This window comes from Globicephala melas, chromosome 16 (assembly GCF_963455315.2).
Source record: "Globicephala melas chromosome 16, mGloMel1.2, whole genome shotgun sequence".
Classification (NCBI taxonomy): domain Eukaryota; kingdom Metazoa; phylum Chordata; class Mammalia; order Artiodactyla; family Delphinidae; genus Globicephala; species Globicephala melas.
The window spans coordinates 62927233-62948568 of record NC_083329.1 but is presented as its reverse complement, the minus strand read 5'-3'; the positions used below and the strand labels follow the sequence as shown (position 1 = coordinate 62948568).

The following is a 21336-nucleotide window of genomic DNA, read 5'->3' as shown; positions in this document are numbered from 1 at the left end:
CTGGCCTTGACTGCTATACTGAGGAATAGGAATGTGGATTTAAGCCTGAGGCCGCTGAAGAGTATCAAGCAGTAGAGTACATGTATGTGTGTGTGATTACGTTCATAATCCTATTTAACGTGATACAACGTAGATGTTTCCCAGCCTTATGTGTGTATCATCTTCCGTAGAGATTGTTGCCTGCACTGGCGGTGCCTTTGACGGGGTTACATAACCCTTGTGGTCCACTGCAGTTTATGCTGCTGGTGCTCATTAAGTGGTTACTCTGTCATCTGAATAAGGCCGTAGAAAGAGCCCAAAGGCCATGCAGGACACCCAAGATCTAACCCTCTGTCACTAACCTGATGAATAACCAGCTTCTCATCCAGTCCTCTTGGGGCCTCAGTTGCCTTGTCTGTTGGCAAGACTTCTACCTGCCCTTCTACTTCACAGCATTGGCATCAGGCTCAAATGAGATACTATCGTGAAAACACTTTATAAAGTACAAAGTACAAGCACCAAGCTATGTTTCCATTTATTTCTTATCTTTCATCAATGTTTTCAGTGTACAAGTCTCTCACATCCTTAGTTAAATTTTTTCCTAAGGATTTTATTCTTTTGGTACTATTGCAAATGGAATTATTTTCTTAATTTCCTTCTCAGATAGTTCTTTGTTAGTAAATAGAAAGGCAACTAATTTTTGTATGTCGATTTTATATCCTGCACTTTGTTGATTCATTTTAACAGTTTTCATTTCATTTTAACAGTTTTTTTGTGGGGTTTTTAGAGTTTTCTTCATATTTGATCATGTCATCTGCAAATAGATAATTTTACTTCTTCCTTTCCAATTTGGCTGACTTTTATTTCTTTTTCTTGCCTAATTGCTCTGGCAAGGAGTTCCAGGACTATGTTGAATAGAAGTGGTGAGAGTGGGCATCCTTTTCTTGTTTCTGATCTTAGAGGAAAAGCTTTCAGTTTTTTCCTATTGATTATGATATGAGCTGTGGGCTTCTCTTATATGGCCTTTATTATGTTAATTAAGACTAAGATAATGTTCATGGAATGGAGGACTTAATATTTTTTAAATGTCCATGCCACCCAAAGTGATCTACAGATTCAGTGTGTTCCCTATCAAGGTCTCAATGACAACCCTGAATAGCCAAGACAATCTTGAGAAAGAAGAACAAACTGGAGGTATCATGCTCCCCAATTTCAAACTATATTACAAAGTTACAGTAATCAAAATGGTATAGTACTGGCACAAAAACAGACACATAGATCAATGGAGCAGAATAGAGAGCCCAGAAATACGCTTATATGATCAATTAATCTGTGACAGAGGAGGCAAGAATATACAATGGGGAAAAGACAGTCTCTTCAATAAATGGTGTTGAGAAAACTGGACAGCTACAGGCATGAGAATCAAACTAGACTACTTTCTCACACCATTTACAAAAATAAACTCGAGGGATTTCTCTGGTGGTCCAGTGGTTAAGACTCTGTGCTTTCACTGCAGGGGGCACGGGTTCGATCCCTGGTCTAGGAGCTAAGCTCCCACATGACGTGTGGTACAGCTAAAAAAAAAAAAAAGAAAGAAAGAAAGAAAGAAAAAGAAATGACAAAAATAAACTCAAAATGGGTTAAAGACTTAAATGTAAGACCTGAAACCATAAAACTGCTAGAAGAAAACATAGGCAGTACACTCTGATATCAGTCAAAGAGCATTATTTTTTTGAATATGTCTCCTTAGGCAAGGGAAACAAACTACATCAAACTACTAAGCTTTTACACAGCAAAGGAAACTATCAGCAAAATAAAGAGGCAGCCTACTGAATGGGAGAATATACTTGCAAATGATATATCTGATGAGGGGTAATATCCAGAATATACAAAGAACTCATACAACTCAACATCAAAAAAAAACCAACTCAATAAAAAAATGGACAGAGGACCTGAATAGACATTTTTCCAAAGAAGACATACAGGTGGCCAACAGACACATTCAAAGATGTTCAACATCACTAATCATCAGGGAAATGCAACCAAAACCACAGTGAGGTATCACCTCACACCTGTCAGAATGGCTATTATCAAAAAGACAACAATGGGAATTCCCTGGTGGTCTGGTGGTTGGGACTCAGTGCTTTCACTGCTGGGGCCCGGGTTCGATCTCTGGTTGGGGAACTAAGATCCCACATGCCACGCGGTGCGGCCAAATAAAAAAAAGACAACAAAAAGCAAGTGCTGACGAGGATATGAAGAAAAGGGAACCTTGCGCGCTGTTGGTGAGAACGTAAATTGATACAGCTACTATGAAAAACAATAGGGAGGTTCCTCAAAAAATTAAAAGTAGAACAATCGTACCCTCCAGCAGTTCCACTTCTGGGTATTTATTCGAAGAAAACAAAGCACTAATTAAAAAAACACTAATGTTCATTGCAGCAGCATTTACAATAGCCAAGATATGGAAGCAAACCAAGTGTCCATCAATAAATGAATAAATGAATGAATAAAGAAGATTGTGTGTGTGTGTATACACACACACACACACACACACACACATATACACAATGGAATTTTACTCAGCCATAAAAAAGAATGAAATCTTGCCACTTGTGACAATATGGATGGACCTAGGAGATATTATGCTAAGTGAAATAAGTCAGACAGAGAAAGACAAATACTGTATGATTTCACTTACATGTGGAATCTAAAAAACAAAAAAATTGGGAATTCCCTGGCGGTCCAGTGGTTAGTACTCTGTGCTTTCACTGCCGAGGGCACGAGTTCAATCCCTGGTCGGGGAACTAACATCCCACAAACCGTGCTGCATGGCAAAACAAAACAAAACAAAACAAAAACTTAACAAGTGTCACAAAATAGAAGTAGACTCATAGATACAGAAAACAAACAGATTGTTGCTAGAGGGCAGGGGGTTTGGGGGAATGAATGAAATAAGTGAGGGAGATTGAGGTACAAATTTCCAGTTACAAAATAAATGAGTCACAGGGATGAAATGTACAGCATAAGGAACATAGTCAATAATATTGTAATAACTTTTTTTTTAAAGGGAACTTTATTATTTATTTATTTATGGCTGCGTTGGGTCTTCGTTGCTACACGGGCTTTTTTTAGCTGCAGCGAGCAGGGGCTACTCTTCATTGCGGTGAGTGGGATTCTAATTGCCGTGGATTCTCTTGTTGCAGAGCACAGGCTCTAGGCACACGGGCTTCAGTAGTTATGGCACGAGGGCTCAGTAGTTGTGGCTCGTGGGCTCTAGAGCGCAGGCACAGTAGTTGTGGCACATGGGCTTAGTTGCTCTGTGGCATGTGGGATCTTCCTGGACGAGGGCTCGAACCCGTGTCCCCTGCATTGGCAGACAGATTCTTAACCACTGTGCCACTGGGGAAGCCCTAATATTGTAATAACTTTGGTGACAGATGGTAACTAGACTTTGGTGCTGATCATTCTGTAATGTACAGAAATATTGAATCACTATGGTGTGCACCTGGAACTAACACAGTGTTGTAGGTCAATTATACTTCAATAAAAATATAAATAAATTGGGATTTCCCTGGGGCTTCCACGGCACGTGGTGCAGATTTGATCCCTGGTTGGGGAACTAAGATCCCACATGCCATGTAGCACGGCCAAAAAATTAAAATTTTTTTTTAATAAATAAATAAAATCTAAAAACTTAAAAGAATCTCAACAGCATTTTTTTGTTGTTGGTTTTTTTTTTTTTTTTTTGCGGTACGCGGGCCTCTCACTGTTGTGGCCTCTCCCGTTTTGGAGCGCAGGTTCCGGATGCGCAGGCTCAGCAGCCATGGCTCACAGGGCCCAGCCACTCTGCGGCATGTGGGATCTTCCCAGACCGGGGCACGAACCCGTGTCTCCTGCATCGGCAGGTGGACTCGCAACCACTGTGCCACCAGGGAAGCCTGAGTTTGCCTTTCTTGAGTTCACAGGTTTCCTGGATCAGAGGGCATTCAGTGCCCCCCTGGAGGTTCAGCTAAATTATGCTAGTAGGAAAGTCAGACTTTAAGCTTTTACAATGCAGAGAACTCTTTAGATCAGCTAAGTTTTTACAGATGAGGAAACAGAAACTGCTTGCCCAAGATCATTTGCAATATTAAGCTTGTTACATGATAATTGACTTGAAAAATTTATCTGTTGGGGAAAAAATGTGCAAAATGATCCCCTTCTTGTTGATATAAGGTACCTACCTTTCTAAGGCTCTGCACCATTTCTTTAACAGTTAATTAAGGATAGGAATTCCCTTGTGAGATTCTTTAAAAATCACAACAGCTCTTGTCCCCCCCAAGTCTAAGACCATCAGTTTTAACTATTCATTTGATGGAAGGGTCTAGCTATACAGAATTTTCCATGGCTGATTAGTCTTGCATAAGTGCAGTTACTTATAAATTATATTTATTTATTTAAAATGATTTATTTATTTATTGGCTGTGTTGGGTCTTCGTTGCTGTGTGCGGGCTTTCTCTAGTTGTGGCGAGTTGGGGCTACTCTTAGTTGTGGTGCGCAGGCTTCTCATTGCAGTGGCTTCTCTTGCTGCGGAGCACGGGCTCCAGGTACTTGGGCTTCAGTAGTTGCAGCACATGCGCTCAGTAGTTGTGGCTCGCAGGCTCTAGAGCGCAGGCTCAGTAGTTGTGGCACAGGGGCTTAGTTGCTCTGCGGCATGTGGGATCTTCCAGGTACAGGGCTCGAACCCGTGTCCCCTACTTTGGCAGGCAGATTCTTAACCATTGCACCACCAGGGAAGCCCTATAAATTATATTTAAAAAATGAAATATTTGCCGCCTTTTCCCGGGATTTAGTGAGGTATAATTTACATACAGAAAAATGAACGTTTTTAGGTATACAGGTCTGAGTTTTGACAAATATAAACAGTTTGTAATCGCCACCACAATTAAGATATAGAATATTTCCATCACCACCCAAATTCCCTAATGACCCTTTGGAATCAATCCCATCCTTCTACCCCTGACCGTTGGCAACTGCTGATCTGATTTCTGTCTCTATAGTTTTGCCTTTTCTGGAATGTTATAAATGAATCATACAGTGTGTAGCCTTTGTGTCTGGCTTCTTGCACTTTGGATAATGCTTTTGAGATTCATCAGTGTGTGTATCGTTAGTTCGTCCCTTTTTGTTGCTGAGTAGTATTCCATCACATAGATGTTCCACATGTTCATCCATTCACCTAGATGATGGATATTTAGGTTTGCTTACAGATTTTAGTGATTATGAATAAAGCTGCAATAAACATTTGCTAACAGGTCTTGGTGTGGCTGTACGTTTTCATTTTTCTTGGGTAAGTACCTAGGCATGGGATTAGAGGGCTATTTTCCAAAGTGACTGTACCATTTTTTATTCTCAGCAGCAACATATGAGTGTTCCGTTTCAGCGTTGATATTGTATTTGATTTGGTTTGATTATTTTTGGCTATTCTAATAGGTGGATAGTGGTATTTCATTGTGTTTTTACCTTGTATTTCCCTAATGCATCTTTTCATGTGCTTATTTGCCATTTGTATCTTTGATGAAGTGTGTGTTAAAATCTTTTGCCCACTTAACAAAAAAAAGTTTGTTTTTTTCCCTTATTGAATTGTAGGAGTTCTTCATACATTTTGGTTATGCCTTTTATCAGATATGTGTTTCGCAAATGTTTTCTCCCAGTCTGTGGCTTGTCTTATTATTTCTTTTTACCAGAGTCTTGGGACGAACAGAAATTTTTAATAAAATCCTATTTATCAATTTTTAAAAATTGTGTGTTTGTTGTGACCTATCTAAGAAATCTTCGCCTAACTGAAATCACAAACATTTTTGTCCTATGTTTTCTTTTAGAAATTTTATACTTTTAGGTTTATATTTAGATCTATGGTTGCATTTCATGTAAATTTTTGTTTACAGTGTGAGTTATGGGTCAGACCTTATCTTTTTTTTGCATATGTATGTCCAGTTTTTCAAGAATCATTTATTGAAAAGGCTGTCCTTTCTCCATTGAATAACCTTGGCCCTTTGTCACATATCAGTTGACCACGTGTGTTGGTCTATTTCTGGTCTGTATTCTGTTCTTTTGATCTGTATGCTTATCCTTTCACTAATCCTACACTGTCTTGATTACTGTAGCTATGTAGTAAACTTGAAATCAGGTATTGTCAGACTTCCAACTTTGTTTCTTTTTGTTTTGGCTATTTTAGGTCCTTCCCCTTTTCCATATAAATTTTAGATTCATCTTGTCAAGTTCTACAGAAAAAATAAATCCTGCTAAGATTTTTATTAGGATTGTGTTAAATCTATGGATCAATTTGAGGAGAATTCACATCTTAACAATACTGGGTCTTCTGCTGTATGGACACAGTATATCTCTTTATTAAATCTTCTTTGTGCCTGACTGTTACAAATGTCAATTTTGACCTTTGACTTGTGGAGTCTTTGAAAGCCTTCTGTGAAACCAAATGGCTTATAGATACCAAGGAGTAAGCAGTGCAGGTGCATGAGGTTCTGGAAACCCCAGAAGACCCATTTAAATTCTCGAGAGGCACAGAGGCACTGAGGATCAAAAAGGGACAAATCCCTTGGGAAGAATTAGAAAATTCATATCAACTGAGAGGAAAAATATTTTGAAAGGCAACAAAAGATGACCCCAGGGCTTCCCTGGTGGCGCAGTGGTTGAGAGTCCGCCTGCCGATGCAGGGGTCGCGGGTTCGTGCCCCGGTCCGGGAAGATCCCACATGCTGCGGAGCGGCTGCGCCCGTGAGCCATGGCCGCTGAGCCTGCGCGTCCGGAGCCTGTTGCTCCGGCCACAGGAGCAACAGTGAGAGGCCTGCGTACCGGAAAAAAAAAAAAAAAAAAAAAGATGACCCCAGTTTAACATTTAAGAGCATAAGCAGATACATGTTTGTTGGGTGGCTTGGGTTGTTGGGGAGTTTGTTGTGTCAGGTCTGGAGTGGGTTTGGGGATTGGAGGGTAGACATATTCTCAAGTCTTCTTTTCCTCTGCCTGTATCCTCCCTGGAATTGATCAAGACCTTTCCTTTAGTTGTTAATCAAGGACCATGCTAGGCCAGCTCTGACCTGGGTGCCAGGCAGGGCACAGTGAAGGGTGATGAGTCTCCTTGCCCCAGGAGCATAGGCTGAGCAGCATTTCCTGTACTGGAAAAGATATCTGTCATTTTTCTTTTTTTTTTTGAGAATTTTATTTTGTTTTATCTGTTCCCTGGTGGCGCAGTGGTTAAGACTTCATGCTCCCAATGCAGGGGGCCCGGGTTCGATCCCTGGTCAGGGAAATAGATCCCACATGCATGCCGCAACCAAGAGTTTGCATGCCACAACTAAGGAGGCTGTGAGCCGCAACTAAGCAGCCTGTCTGCTGCAACTAAAGACCCAGTGCAACCAAATTAAAAAAAAAAAAAGTTTGAAAACAAAATTTTTGGCCACGCAGCATGCAGGATCTGAGTTCACTGACCAGCGGTGAAACCTGCACCCCCTGCATTTGAAGCGCAGAGTCTTAACCACTGGACCACCAGGGAAGTCCCGTCTGTCATTTTTCTACTCATATCTCCTGCAGGGCAGAGGCAAGGAGCCGGCCCCTAGTCCCTACTAATCGAGCATAACTGAAAGGTGCTAATTCCAGCCAGACTTAAGCCAGGTCAGGCACAACCCAGCTTTACTGCCACTTTCACCTAAGACCAAGTAAAAGGATCAGACTGAAGAGAACCAGGGCACTCAAGGCATGTCCCCACCTTGTTTTTGGGTGTGTGAGGCCTGTCCCATCTGATTGGGCTGTACACAGAAACAGAAAGCTAATTAGGGTGGAAGCTTAGCAGGATGAGGTAGGTATGTTTGTCCCTAGAATTTGTTTCATGATTGTTTTTTCATTCCTGTTCTCCAGATTTTGATTCCTACTGGAATACAGGTTGAAAAAAAATTACCAGCAAGGAGAAGTTTTGATGTTTGGTTTTTGGTTTTTTTTTGCGGTACGCGGGCCTCTCACTGTTGTGGCCTCTCCCGTTGCGGAGCACAGGCTCCGGACGCACAGGCTCAGTGGCCATAGATCACGGGCCCAGCCGCTCCGCGGCATGTGGGATCTTCCCAGACCGGGGCACGAACCCGTGTCCCCTGCATCGGCAGGCAGACTCTTAACCACCGCGCCACCAGGGAAGCCCGTTTGCTTTATTTTGTATGTTTGTTTTTTTATTTGTCACAGCCTTCGCCAGAATCTGTTTCTCTTAAACTTTCCGTCATCTGACTCTCCACAATGCTAAGAAAAGAGAATAAAGAAATGGTGTGCCCTTTCAATGGTAATTGTGTGTCACATAAAATGGTCCATCTCTGGAGAGCAATAGCATTTGGTGATGGTGCTTTTCAGAAATCCCAGGGCTGTGTTTTGTCCTTAAAACTGAGCTTAATTGTCTAGCCCTGCAGTTGCCCATAGTTACATTAACTGGTTGAAAGCCCTGGTAATAAAAAGAACTTTTTTTTTAGTATTCTGTTATAACTGAATCAAAGCGCTGTAGAGATTAGTGGTTACTTGTGCCTTTATAAAGAAAGTTGAAAACAGTCTTTTTAGAAGGAAGCCTGGTTCTCGAACCCAGGGCACTTCACAGATGGTGCCTTCTGTTTGTGGTCTTACCCTTTCATACCACACAGTGGATTAGGGCATTATTTTAGGGCATTGTTTTCCAAGTGTGGCATGTATAGCACTGGTGGTGGTAACAGAATTTGATTTAGACATTTAAACATTAAACAATTTTTTTAATGAACTAAGGCATACCTTCTGCTTAACAAATGACACCGATTTTCTACTTAAAGTAGGAACATAAAGTTTCCCCAGTAATTATAGTAATACAGTTGATTTGGAGATAAATATTATATATATGGATAGGTCCCAAATCTCAAAGGGGACCCAAATGATTTATCTTTAGGAAACAATGGACACTAGGGTTTCTAAGACACTTAACTTTTCTTTTTTAAAATTAATTAATTTTTAGCTGTGTTGGGTCTTCGTTGCTGCGCGTGGGCTTTCTCTAGCTGTGGCGAGTGGGGGCCACTCTTCATTGCCTTGTGGTGGCTTCTGTTGTTGCAGAGCATGGGCTCTAGGCATGCGGGCTTCAGTAGTTGTGGCACACGGGCTCAGTAGTTGTGGCACACGGGCTTAGTTGCTCCGTGGCATGTGGAATCCTCCCGGACCAGGGATCGACCCTGCGTCCCCTGCATTGGCAGGCGGATTCTTAACCACTGCACCACCAGGGAGGTCCCAACACTAACTTTTCAACTTCACTAAACTGTAGGGAAACCCCTCGTGGGTTTTGTGTTGCAAAAGTTCCCTTGGAGTTCAATTCTGTGTTACACACTCATTTTAAAGTTGACACTTTATCAGTAGCTGAGATTCCATGACATCTGGTTTATTTATACTTAGACTTTTATGTTGTTTTTCCAGTTACACAGGTTGGAGGCATAGAGAATGAGGGGAAAGCAGGAAGGGTGAGAGGTGTTTTTTCCTTCTGACACCTACTAATTCTCGGATTCTTTGCAGATGCCAACTGGGTGTTGTGCAATTAGCTCTGGGTAGTTACTGTCAGATTCCACAGGTTTCAGTGTTCAGTCCCACAAGACTGTCCCCACTTCAGACGCCAGTTGAAAGTATTAGGTCCCCAGGTTACCAGCACTTCTGTCCAACTTGGCTACAAAGTCAAGAGTTCCTACCAGCACCCTCCCCAGGTTCAGTAATTTGCTAGAACAACTTAGAACTCAGGAAAGTGCTTTACTTACTGTTACCAGTTTATTATAAAGGACACAACTCAGGAACAGCCAAATGGAAGAGTTGCATAAGAGGTATAGGAGAGGGGTTCAGAGCTTCATGACCTCTAGAGCACCCACCCAGAAGCTCTCTTAACTCTGTTGTGTAGGAGTTTTTATGGAGGTTTCATTACATAGACATGATTTGTGAAATTATTGGCCATTGGTGATCAATGCAGTCTCCAGCTCTTTACCCACCCCCAGAGGTTGGGGAGGGGGGCTGAAAGTTCCAGGCTTCTAATCAGGGCATGGTCTTTCTGGCAGCCGACCTCCATCCTGAGGCTCTCTAGTGGCCTGCCAATTACCTTTATCACTCAGGAAGTTCCACAGGTTTTAGGAGCTCTGTGCCAGGAACTGGGGACAAAGACCAAATATCTTTCTGTGATACGATAAGGGGGAACAGGTTTCCACACGAAGTCAGACGCAACTCCGTCCTTGCAAAAAGGATGGAAGAGGGAGCCTCAACATTCTAGGACCTTTGACTGCGCCATTAGTAAACTTAATCATGTGGGTCTTAACTCACTTTCTAATGTAATTGTCCTCCAACTGTGGCAGTAAAAAGTCATTAAATTTTAAAATCTTTTGATTAGAGCATTGTTGGTTTTTTAATATCCATCTTTAATAATTTTATCTAGAATGCACACATGTGGTATTCTGGGTCAAAGACAGATTATTCTTTCATCACTTTAAATATGTTATCACACTGCTTTCTGGCCTATATTGTTTCTGGTGAGAAGTCAACTGTTAATCTATTTGGGGCTCCCTTGTATGTGATGGATTTTTTTTTCTCGTTGCTTTCATGATTTTTTGTCTTTGGCTTTCAGTGTTTTCTTTCTGATGTGTCTATGTGTAGGATTATCCTACTTGAAGTTCTTTGAGCTTCTTGGATGTATCGATTATTTCTCAGCAAATTTGGGAAGATTTTACTACTATTCAAATATATATTTTTTGCCCCTTTCTTTTTCTCCTGTCCTTCTAGCATTCCTCCTTACACATAGACTGATGCCTTTAAAGGGGTCTTACATTTCTCTGAGGCTCTGTTCATTTTTCTTCATTTTGTTTTCTGTTTTAGGAATGTTTATGTAATCTCTATTGATCTAACCTCAGGTTCACTGATTCTTCTGCCAGTTCAAATCTACTATTGAGCTCCTCTAATGAATTTAAAATTTTGATTATTGTACTTTTAAAATTAATTAATTTTTGGCTGCGTTGGGTCTTTGTTGCTGCGTGTGGGCTTTCTCTAGTTGTAGCAAGCGGGGGCTACTCTTCGTTGCGGTGCGCGGGCTTATTGCGGTGGCTTCTCTTGCTGCGGAGCATGGGCTCTAGGCGCGTAGGCTTTGGTAGTTGCGGCACGAGGGCTCAGTAGTTGTGGCTCGCGGGCTCTAGAGCGCAGGCTCAGTAGTCGTGGTGCACGAGGTTAGTTGCTTCGCGGCATGTGGTATCTTCCCGGCCCAGGGCTCGAACCCGTGTCCCCTGAATTGGCAGGTGAATTCTTAATCACTGCACCACCAGGGAAGTCCCCTAGCTCATTATTCTTAAGAGGAGCTGTCTTTAGGAGTGCCTTTAGGCCTGAACTTTCCTACACACTTTTCAAATAAGGTCCATTCCTTTGGGAAGTGCTTTGAAACTTTCTTATGGACTGCCTCTCCCCCCTGGACAAAATGACCCACTGCTCTGGGCGCTGGGCACAAGGAGAAGAGCAGCTTGCTTTCCCAGGGTGGAACCTATGCCCTGTGAGTGAGCTGGCGTGAAGGTGATTGGAGTCCCAGAATTCTTGGGCTGCTGTTCCTGGGATAGAGTCAGGACTGGGTGGGTACAGACTGGGTAGAGGAAGGGAACCCGAAATCTCTCAGCCACACTCACCAGGAATTTAAATTAAGCCTCTTTGGCTTGGAGTTGGAGGGGATGGAAAATGCTGGCAGCTTACCCCTTTCGGCGAGTTGTAGTAAACCTTGGCTGGGAGCTGAGGAGAGGGAGCCCTGACTTCTTGGCTGTATTTGCGTGAAGTGGGACTTTCATCAAACTGAGCTGGAGTGGGGGAGGGAGAAGGTGGTGGTCCAATTGCCACAGACTCTCAATTCTCTTACCAGGTTTTACTAGGTTTTCTTGAATGAATGTTTCCTTGTTTGGTGCATGCCCTTAGAAGAATTTCCAGAGACTTTGAGTAGTGTTTTATGGTTTCCACCAGCTTTGTTTTGCTAGGCAGTGGTCCATGGAGTTCTTCACACTGACATCCCCAAGTGGAACCAGGTTAATTATTACTTATATAACAACTACATCAGTCCTGGGGCAGCTCCATGAGAAGCAGTTGGAAAAACCTCCCACACAAGTGGCTGCACATTCCATAGGTGTGGGAGTGAGAAAAATTGATTTTCCCTGCTTATACAAAGAAGTTAATTGCCCCTCCTTTCCTTCCTGAAAGGAGAAAAACCTTTGCTCTTTGGAGACAGGATGGAAAGCACTCTGGGTTCTCTAACTTTTTGCAATGTAAACACATCTTTCCAGCAGTCAGATAAGCTCCAGTTTTTTGACTGGAGATGTCTCTAAGGTCCTGGGCCTCATTTTCCCTTGAAATATAAACACATACCTCCAGAGTTGGGTGACTCTATGGAGTTCACTGTCTGTATAGTTGCAAATTAATTTTGTAAGACTTGCTCTTAGCCCAGCATCCCAAGTTTTCAGAAAATTTATTTAAAAAACCCCAGGTCTGCAGAAACACAAAACTATTTTCTCTCTACCCCACGTTTCCACCTCTTGTGTTTCTCCATAGTTGGCTACTGGTAAATTGTCCCATAACATGCCACTCCATTGGTCATTTTGTTTTAATCTGACCAGTGGGAGCTAGGACTAAATCCATTGGGTTTGTCTCATATAACTTTATTTTTGGCTGTGTTTGGTCTTCGTTGCTGCACGCAGGCTTTCTCTAGTTGCAGTGAGCGGGGGCTACTCTTCGTTGCAGTGCGCGGGCTTCTCATCGCGGTGGCTTCTCTTGTTGCAGAGCACAGGCTCTAGGTGCACAGGCTTCAGTAGTTGTGGCTCGTGGGCTCTAGAGCACAGGCTCAGTAGTTGTGGTGCACGGGCTTAGTTGCTCCGCGGCACCTGAGATCTTCCCAGACCAGGGCTCGAACCCGTGTCCCTTGCATTGGCAGGCGGATTCTTAACCACTGCACCACCGGGGAAGTCCCTGGGTTCGTCTTAAACAGCACTTACCCAGCAGGACTCCCAAGGGCAGAATGCGGTCAGTCCCATTGTATTGGTCTTAGTCTCAGCCTCCAAGGCTCCTCCTGGTTTTAGTCAGTTGAATGCATCTCATTTACCATAAAGGTCTACCTTAGAATGTGTGGTGGCTTCCTCAGGTTTCTGTACTAACGTTCCCTACCGGGCCCGAGGCAGACACCCAGGTAGAGCTGTATTTATTAATGCTTTGCACAGACTTTGCCATGACCTGCAAGAATTCTATCATCCATATAACTGGCCCCAGTGAGTTGCAGCTGCCCTGAATGCCTTTGAGGCTGAGGCAGGGTCATGAATCACATCAGCTAAAGTGAGGATAAATTTCATACCAGTTTTCTAATGGAACAGCTCACATTGTAGGTAAGCTTCCCGCAGAGTACATGTCTGAGGGCTACTTGGTCTACCTGGGGTATTTCCTTAAAGAGCATCTTTTTTTTTTTTTTTTTGGCCACGTGGCATGTGGGATCTTAGTTCCGCCAACAGGGATCAAACCCACGCCCCGCTGCAATGGAAACGAGGAGTCTTAACCACTGGACCTCCAGGGAAGTCCCTGGGGTATTTCCTTAAACCCTTGAAAGTTTCTGATAACCGTCTCCAAATGTAAGTCAGTGTTTTTACCAGAGGTAAGTTAATGCCTGCATTTCACGCATACAGCCCCAGAGGGCACACATGGCACCCCTGGAAACAAAGAGTTTACAATTATTAGGGCCCCCAAGTGAGACTATACATCAGTTAGGCCGCACAAGTGGGCAGGATGCCTACTGGGGCCTCCGACCTCCCACCAGTGGATAAGTTTGGGCACTCTGCACTTCAGCCCAAATAATTCAGGTCAGTTCAGTTTTCAGTGCAGTTTCAAGCAGTCCTGCTTGCTCCTGCCACCAGTTCATCTGTCCCTGCAGTGCAGGTGACATCTGGAGGTGTTCTTCATGTAAGCACAGGAGCCGGGCCCGTCCCCTCCTGTCTGGTCAGTGTCAGGCAGCAGTCAGCTGGAATTTGGGAGTGTTCATAGCAGCAAGGAGGGTGGGTAGGAAAGGGGGCGCAGGGCAGCTGGTCGTGAGAGCAGCGAGGGGTGGCCTCCTTCTGGGAGGAGGGCTCCAGGAGCAGATTCTGAAAAACAGAGGTTGGTAATCCCTGCCCCCACCCCGCATCCCCCCGGGTCTAAAGTTTTCCCTTCCCTTGCTTTTTTTTTTCCCCTTCCATTGTTACAAAATCAGTGTGTCTCATTACTGTAATTTCACAGGTTTCTTCCATCCTCCTCCTCTCTCACCCAGATCTTTCCTCCAGGAGGGTGGGTGCAAGAGAGGCAGAAAGCCTTCTCACAGAACGTTTTCACACAATTCAAACAGACTTAATTATTAAATCGAAATCTCCTAAGAGCCTTTTCAGGCAAGCTGATCTGGGGTTATTGTTAGGGAACAGAGAGGAAGATACATTATGTCCAGAAGAATGGTCGGGGCAGAGTTTTGAATTAAAAACATTTTTTGAAACCGATCTATACGGCCCCTGCCCTTAGAGAGAGGGTCAGCCTTCCCTGGTGAACGCTGAAGTGAAGAGTCAAGCTGCCTTACTGAGGTGTAAGGTGAAAGGTGAGTCAGACCAGCAGCTGATTGGTAGTGACCTCTGCCCGAACCAGAAAAGGCACAAATCACCCTGACAGCAAAAATCAGAAAGACCGAACCCAAAAAGCCAACAGCAGTGAGATCTTCCCAAGGGGGTGGATGGGCCCCGCTTCTTGTGATTTGACCTTCCTTGTCTTGCAGCTTCCCTAGGAGTCCCACCAGGAGAGTCAGGCTTTCCTGATCGGCAGCGACCTCTTCAGAGGACAGGCCTTTCCATAGGCTTCTGCTGTGCAGACAGGTCCACCAGCATTCATGGTCCATTTCCACAGCTCACAGCCCCACAAGAGGGTGTCTTCCAACAGTTTCAGAGTCCGAGTTGTGCTCACGGAGCAGGGAGACCACACTTGTTTTCAGCTTAGCAGAGCTTGAAACCACAACAGGCTTCATTCAGTGAGCCTGGCCCAGGCAATTGAGGGAAACCTTGTGAATCCATGATTCTCCCGACCCCTCCCCAAACCAGCAGCTTTTCCTTGCTTGGGGCGGCAGAGGGGATAGCTGCCCCTTTCTTGTACAAAGCTAAAACGCTGCTTGGCTAGCAGGGCTTTTCTTGCAAGGACTTTTTTTTAAAGCTCCTTTCACCTGTCAGTCACAGAGTTGACCCACAGCTTCATGATACACAAATGGGTGATCTGATTTCCTCAAGAGCTCATGGGCAAGCTTAAAAGCCACTTTTCAAAAAGGCATGTATCTAGGAACCATTAAGTGTACCTTAATCTGGAAACTGTCTCCCTTCTCCTACTCTCTTGGCATACTACCTTTCCTAAAGCAAACGTCGTAGCCAAAATCCAGTACAGGGACTTGTTCTGTCTGCCATACCTAGAGTCCATTAAGATTTCAGACCTCCAATTTGATGGTAAGAAGCCAGCAGCTTTCTCCTCACTGCCAGAACCTCTGGGTTAAGAGGCATCTGTTTCAGCTACAGATGGCAAAAAAACAAGGGAATTCCATTACCACTTCTTTTTGCATCTTTCTCTGATTGAGAGGAGGTGATCCCTCTCGCACTTACGACAAGCATATAACATCCAGATCAATTTCTGCCATACATTCAGATGCAGCAGCACAGAAACCAATGCAAAGCCATGTTGAAACTCTTTTTTCCCCACTGCAAAGTTTTGCACAAACTCCTAGCCGTTAAAGTCAGCATTTACAGGGATAAAAGTCACAGCTGCAGGGAGAAGCTGTTTCCTCACAGCTAGTGGGGAATGTGGAAGGGAGGCAAACTGCAGGCTGCAGGGTGGCATTTTATTTATTTATTTATTTGGCTGCATGGGGTCTTAGTTACGGCACGCAGGCTCTTCGTTGCGGTGTGCGGGCTTCTCTCTAGCGCGTGCGCTCTCTAGTTGTGGCGCACGGGCTTAGTTGCTCTGTGGCATGTGGGATCTTAGTTCCCCGACCAGGGCTCGAACCCGTGTCCCCTGCATTGGAAGGCAGATTCTTAACCACTGGACCACCAGGGAAGTCCCAGGGTGGCATTTTAGAGCAGCGCTCTCCTTTTGCCCCCTTGACCTATGTGAGAAGGCTCCAGGACTTTTCTGCTCACTCACTGAGGTTTCGCTCTGTATTCCTCAGTATCTCCATTCATCCCGTGTCCCCTCCCCACGTGGCTACATGGTGCTGGTATCCAATGGAGCTCTCAATATTCCAGTCCCCCATCCACTCCCATTTCCCCCTGTGTAAAGGGACTCATGTAGTGCCTTCTGAAACAGGAAGATCAGCTGGGGTAGAAAAGGAGCTAAGGATCAGTGGGGAGCAGAGAAGTGTCTTCAGGATAGCAATCCAGATTCTGTCCCTGCGGTACTGGGCAGCTTAGCTGTGTGGTCCTCCTAGACTTGCTCTGGCTGTGGAGCTAATTACCTCCCTCCTCTCCCCTGTGGGAGAGAGCAGCCTAAGCTTCTCTTGTCCCACCTAGAGTCCACCTTTAAGAATTTCAGGGTCCAGTCAGAGGAGAGAGCAAAATCCCAAAGTGCCATTAGGCTGCTGTGTTTCAAGCCTATCTCCTAACACCCAGCTAACAAACTTCCTAATCCTTTCAACAGACCTGCTTCTGGTTCCCATGGATCTTCTTCACATCCTGCTAACCAGCCTCAGGGCTCTCATCTGTCTCTCCCAGTAAACCATGAGACACACAGAATCCCGTCATCCTTGCTACCAGAATTGTTGGGCCTTTACTATTCATCTTTATTAATTTCATTCTCAATGCACATAGATATTCTAGATCAGACAGGTTAGTTATTATTTATGCAATAATTTAAAAATAATAATATTACGTAAGTAATTATAACTGCATCAGTACCCCTTGCCCCAGTGCTTACCTGGGCGATGCGATGAAAGCCAGATGGGAAAATCTCCAGCAGGGGTGTCAGGCACTCCATAGGTGAGGGGTGGAGAAAAGTGAATTTTCTTTGCTTATGTGTAGGAGAAAGAGGCACCTGCTTCCTTCTCTCCCAGAAAGAGGGAGAAAAACCTTTGTTGCATGGAGACAGGATGGAAGGATCCCGGGTTCTTCCTCTGACCTTCTGGAACATAAATACATCTCTGCAGGAGCCAGAACAACCCTGGTGGCTCCAGTTTTTATGACTTAGAGCTGACTCCAAGGTCTTGGGCCTCATTTTCGCTTGAAATGTAAACACACCATCCTGAGTTAGGTAAATCTCTCTAGAGTCATCTCACTATACAGTTGTAAGTTAACCTTGCTGAGGATCCCAAGTTTTCAGCATCCTTTATCCAGAAAACCTCAACTCTTCAAAGTCAGAGATTTAGCTTCTCTTGCTAACAGTTTGCTCCACTGGGCCACGTTGGGAGCAGGACGGAGGCACCACTCCCAAGACCCAGCAGTTTGTGCTGCCCCAGGTAATTCCACGAGAACTGGCTTTGCTCTCCTGCCATGTGAGCTTCAGCACCACGCCTTGGGCTGCCAGGCTAAAGCGTGAGGCAGCAGCGAGAAAGGGAGGAGGCAGCTTGGGCAAGAGGGTCGGTGAGTGAATAGGCGTTGAGGAAACCTTCCGCCTGTGGGTAGTGGGAGTACTTTGTGTGCAGTGCTCGGAGGAGAGGATATTTCTTGAGTAAACAGAGAACATCAGTGTTAGATTCCTAAAAAGGAAGATGAGGGGGCTGGGGAAGCAATAAGCTAGGAAGCAATTGTATTTAAAAGGTATATTGATAAAAGCCACTTCCTCTGGAGAGAGGAGGGAGGAAGAGTCTGTTCCTTCCCGAGGCTGGGGAGGGAGGGGCCGGCCTGATGCCAGGAGCTACAAATACCATCCCCCAGGACCCCTGCCTCTCCCAGGGGCCCAGGGGAACCCAGGGGGACCCGGGCTCGAGGTGGCATGTGCTACTGCTGGTAACGGGCTGAGCTCTGGCTGCCTCCTGTCCCCCTCCCACCCTCAGTCTCCTCCCCCTCTGATCAGAAAGACCAAAGGGTCCAGAGGTCCTGAAAGTTGCCAGGAGCCTCCTGACTGCGGTCTTTGCTGGAGTGAGGTCCTGGATCCCTGGCCAATGGTTTGCGGAGGGGTGGGGCTTCCAGGGCTGGGGGCCGGGCACACACACACAAAAATAAATAAATAAAAAAATTTAAAAAAAGATGGTGGAGCCCCTTTTTTGGGCTGAAACCCAAGAGAGCGCTGAAGAAGGAGCATGTGCATTTGTTCTGCTTGGGGTTAGGGGGCCATGTCTGTATGGAAGGCAAAGCGGGGGTCAGGTAACCTATGCAGATGGACCCTAGCGGCTTCTGCCTGGACAGCCTCACCACACGATGTGCACGAGGCCACACTTTTTCTCCCAGAACATAATCTGAGAAACCGTCTGGCTGCCTTGGGTCAAAGGTGCAGTAATGGATGGCTTAGTGAGAAGTAGGTGGTCAGCTCCTAGAAGCAGTGACCAGATGACCCTCACATGTAAAGATCATAGTGATCAGGACCTACGGCCTCTTTTAAGATTTCTCAGGGTGGTGACCTTCACATTTCATTCCTAAGGCCGTGACCTTGTAGAAATATGTTAAAGTCCCGCTGAAGTAGTCACATCTGCCCCGATGTAAGATGAAGCTTCCTGTGCTGAAGAAAAGGAAATTCACAATCTTAAAATCAAAAAGTTTATGTCTTTTAAAGTTTCTAACAGCCTAGAAGTGCTTCTTAGTAAAATACATTTATGTGAGTTGTATCCCCGGAGTGGCTTTTATCTTTTAAAAGTTAATATTTCAGGGGTCCAAAAGATAGTCTGTAGTCAACTTGAAAGCAGGCGGAGCATAGCAGACAGTCTGGGAGAAGTGAAAGAGAGTGTTGATGCAGAAACTCAATGATGCTTTCCAGATTTGGTGGGAGAGAGGGTGGCTGACCCAGGCAGAGCAGCCTGCTGGGGGGCCTGGCGAAGCACCTGTGGACACTGATAAGCCTCCCTGGATTCTGGGCAGATCCTGTTCATTTTTCTGAGTCACCCAACCCTCACCTCCTTCAGTAGGAGAGGAGCAGGTAAGGCTGTGATGTTTGTGATGCTTTTTTGTAAAGTGTGTGTGGGGGGTAAGAGGTAGCATTGTGTGTGTTTATCTCATGTTGCAAAGTAGAGCCCTGTCCCAGCTCCCTTCACACCACAGAACCCAGTCCTCTTTGGAGCGGGAGGCCTCTGCTGGGCTTAACCCACCACCACGCAGACCCAGCCGCAGAGACCTGGGACCTGGGTGGGTCCAGGCACTTTCAGGACCGAAGACAACTTTCTTCAACAAATGACAGGGATTACTCACCCCTCAAATATAAGTGGGGGTTATTCATTATTTGCCTCTTTAAATCTTGAGTTAATCTTACATTGATGTTAACGGTGATATTGACTTACTGGCTCTATTTCACAAGACTTCCTTTCAGGAGAGATTGAAAGGCATCCCGTTCCTAGGGCTATGACTGTAGATACCCATTTTGAGATCGAGCTGTGACAGTTCTTATCTTCCTCTCTGTGATTTCTACATGCAATAAGGATATCTTTTCTCATCTAGAGGAGAGTGCCACTGTAACCTTTTTAGTACAGATTTCCCCAGTTAAAAATTAGCAAAACTAGCTAAAGCTTCTGCATCTCTTTCTTCTCATGGCATGTCCCCGACTTGACGTGATAAGGGAAAAGCAGCAGGGGCCCTGACACCTTTTCTGTAAATATCCATCAGTGTGATATTCTAGCTTCACAGCAGTTAAGCTGTTGACATAAAAGCATCCGGCTGGTATAAAATCCAGAAGCTTAATCAGGCCCTCGGCAAGACAAACATTTTGCACACAGCAGAAAATAGGAGGAGGAGATGAATGTCTCTCTCAATACTTGACTAAGTATATTGGTTAGACATGTGTTGCAGATTATAGAAAACCCTCTAGAAATGGCATGAACAAATAAGGGGTAGATTTGCATCATCACAAGAAGTTTGGAGGTAGGCAGCCCCCGGGGGCCAGCACAGTCGCTCAGCAAGGCTGTCAGACACCAGGGCTCTTTCTTTCTTTCTGCTTTGACTTCCTTAGTGGGTGGTCTTTTGACATCATGCTTTGTCACCTCATGGTCACAAGGTGGCTGCAATCTCTTCGGGATCCAGGCTGGAAGAAAGAGTCAAGAATGAAAAGGGAAAATATGAGGGAAGGGCCTTTTCTTCGTGAGGCCTCTTCTTCTGGCACTGGTAGCTGGCTGCCTGTATCTCGTTGACCACCATGGTGATGTCACATGCCCACTAGTTTTAAGTGAGGCTGGGAAATTAAGTAATATGCTTTCCTGCCTCCGCACTAGAGGAAGGCAAAGAAAAAGATGACTGGGAAGGTGGGTTGAATGTGCCAACCTACAATTTCTGCCACAAGGGGTCACAGTAAAGTACTACTGAATGGAAGAAAACAGGGCTAGCAGTAGGCCTTACCTACATAAATTGTTTTCTCCCAGGTGGGGAGAAGGTCATGGTCAGGACTGGTGTCTGACCAAATAGGCTATGGAAGTTGGGAAAAGAAGAGTCAGGATTGGCTAAGAAATCCATCCATGTGCAGAACTAGCGCCCTACAAGAAGCCCTCCAAGTACTAATAATGATGGAACGAGGGACAGTCAAGTTTAATATCCCTAATTTGGGAAGAGATGTTAAAGAGTGCTAATATCGGTAGGACTGATGTGTGTCAAATATTATTCCAGGTACTTATGGATGTTTTCCCACAGTAACGTTTGAACCAAATACTGTTGTTCATGTTGAACAGTCACTAATGAATACTCGAAGAGGGCACACAGTAAGTGGAAGTGGAGGATTTGAGCCCAGGCCTGCCCGACCAATTCCAGGACTCTCTTTCTTATCCCATGCGGCCTTAGGTACCCTGAGGCCCCACAGGGACAACTCTGGTTCATCTTCCTTATGATGGTGGTGCCCAGGCATCCACGAACTTCTGAGTGGGACCAGGAATACTGAGTCCCAGTCCTACCAGTTATAACCCTCATAGTGGGTTATGATTGCCTCCAACCACTGCTCTTCCTCTAGAACAGGAGCCCCCCTGAGGGCGAGGACTGTGTCATGTTCACTGTCGTATCCCAACCTAACTGGCATAGAGTAGGTGCTCAATAAATATTTGCTGGATAAGCAATGATTGAAGGACTGTGCTATTACAATATCTGTATTATGAGTGCCTGATGCTACACTGTGGTAGCCACTCGTTAAATTTTTCTTAAGTGGTCCATGTAGGAAGGAGACTGTATCT

The 21336-nt window shown here is 44.9% G+C and overlaps 1 protein-coding gene across 4 annotated transcripts in view; it reads left to right on the top strand.

The window, feature by feature from the left end:
- Positions 1-21336, top strand: part of STOX1 (storkhead box 1) — a 49900-nt gene that overhangs the window by 11529 nt on the left and 17035 nt on the right. Inside the window, exon 1 of one of the 4 annotated variants that reach the window (XM_030862421.2) lies at positions 19040-19112. The exons of the other annotated variants lie outside the window; for them this stretch is intronic. The gene's annotated coding sequence lies outside the window, so the exon portion shown is untranslated. Of the gene's footprint in view, positions 1-19039; positions 19113-21336 lie in introns of those variants that run through there. 4 annotated transcript variants of the gene reach the window in all.